The 2,198-nt window shown below is 27.2% G+C and overlaps 1 pseudogene; it reads right to left on the bottom strand.

The window, feature by feature from the left end:
* Positions 1–532: 532 nt before the first annotated feature.
* On the bottom strand, positions 533–711 carry LOC122033043 (annotated as a pseudogene).
* Positions 712–2,198: the final 1,487 nt, after the last annotated feature.

Here is a 2,198-nt window from a genome sequence, read left to right as displayed (position 1 = left end):
GGCTTTAGTAATATATTTTGATGCTAATATGTGATGAAAATATTTTGTTACAAAATTTGTTACTAATTTATAACTATTTATATTTTTGTCACGAATTTATCATAAATTTATGATGAAAAATTATTGTTGCAAAATTTCATCCCAAAATAACTATTTTTTTTTTTGTGTTTTAAACTTTCTTTTAATCCTCCAAAATTTAGAAGTCAACGATTTATTCTTCTACATTGAAGAATTATTTTCCTTCCAAGTTTTTTATTTTCTTATTCAAGTTCTCTTAATGAAAAATCATATTTCCAGACAAATATCAAAATGCCCTTTAAGATTTAAAAAAAGCTTCCCTAGTTATCAGTACTTTTCTAATGATAAACAATTCAAAATTTTATTAGCTATAGTTTTATTAATAAAGTATTTGATTTAGTTTGAATTATATAAATTAAATTACATCTAGATATTATAATTTTAACCTAACAATTAATTAATACTAGTAATCGTACACACGTATTATAACTCTAATCCCATAAATTTGACTTGGTAAGAGTACACTAGGCCTATGCAATAGTGCAACGTAAGGACGATACTCAAGAACTCTGGGAGCAAGCTACTGTAACAAACTCTACCTCATAAAAAATTAATTTAATTTTTTATATCATATATTAAACTAATAAAAACGTATACTACACTTGATCTTAACTAAAAGATCAAGAAAAATATACTTTCTAACATCGCCAAACTAAGGTATTTATAAAATCTTCTCCGCTCATGGTATTATTAATCTTAAAATGTGGAACTAAATAGAACCATGGTAGTGCATATTTTTATATAAAAAATTATTAATGAGTTTTAAAATTATTTTCAATATGAAAAAAAGATATTAACATAATTTAATTTTAAATTTTATCAAAATTAATTATTAAAGTTTAGATTTTCTTATTAAATAGTAAGATCATAAGATATGCAAATTATTTAAAATTTAATAAAAAATTTAGAAACTTTGACTAATTTGAAAGATGAAAAATAATTGAAACTATCATTTAATTAAGATATTCATAGTGATCTTAATATTGATATAACGCCATTAAATTTTTCTAAAAAATATTAAAACAGTGCTTTTTTTACTATCTCTAATTAGTGTTGCTTCATCCATTTCTATTTTAATTTTTTAATATGCTAATTAAAGTAGGAAAAAAACAAAAAGGGAAAAAATAAAACTTTGATAAAAAAGCATAAAAGCATATATTTTTATATATTTAATAGTTAATTATTAGAAAAATTTTTTAAAAAAATAAAAAAAAACTTTAATAAAAATTTAAAATTATTCTAAACCCAGCTTTAAAATGAAGATGCTTTTGAAGAAATAAATTAAAGTGATTTTTTTTATATAAAATAACTTTAAAATGGACAGCGGCGATTCCCTAAACAGTGTAGCTCTTTTATGAGTATTCTCCAAACGTTTTGATATTGTCCAAATTGCGTAACCTCCCCGAGGTTTATTTCCCATTTGACCCTTTCGAAGAAATGGCGTCTTCTTGAAGAAAGTGTGGTAGTATTCGAACCAAAGGCAACGGTTGACTAATGATGCAACTAATTTTCCGACAAAACGATAATCCTCTGTTGCGCGAAAAAAGTCAAATGATTAGAAGCGCCAAATGTCGGACTAGTGGTGAATATTTTTTAATGAATGGTGCAATTTTTTGTTAGAGAAAATAGGGAATAGGGCAGAGGTAAAAATTATCGCTATAGTAGAGTATCATATTCGGCGAACTTCGTAGCTTATTGTACGCAGAACAGGAGCAGAGGTAAAAATTATCGCTATAGTAGAGTATCATATCCGGCGAACTTCGTAGCTTATTGTACGTAGAACAGGTGATCAGAAAAAACCTAACAAAAGTAGTTTCGGGGTAGCTTCTTCTCCAATGAACACTGCAGTTTATGCCTTCGATGGACATCGTGAGGCAGCTTCTCAAGACTGCACATCTCCCTCTTAACCACGAAGTTTAAAGAGACGAAATTTAGCTCTAGGCAGTGTCTTTGCCATTTCTCTATTATTGTATTAGAGTAGGGTTCAAGGGAGGTTGTTGGGTGTAAGCATATGTAACGCAAGTTAAAACAATTCAAGTACTTGTTAAATTCTATTAACCATCCTTCTAGATATTTTGTAAACCGCATAGGCTGCGGTAACATCTCAAATTGTTTTTACC

This window comes from Zingiber officinale, chromosome 11A (assembly GCF_018446385.1).
Source record: "Zingiber officinale cultivar Zhangliang chromosome 11A, Zo_v1.1, whole genome shotgun sequence".
Taxonomy (NCBI): domain Eukaryota; kingdom Viridiplantae; phylum Streptophyta; class Magnoliopsida; order Zingiberales; family Zingiberaceae; genus Zingiber; species Zingiber officinale.
Note: the sequence above shows the minus strand (reverse complement) of the source record. Positions and strands in the feature narration are given on the sequence as shown.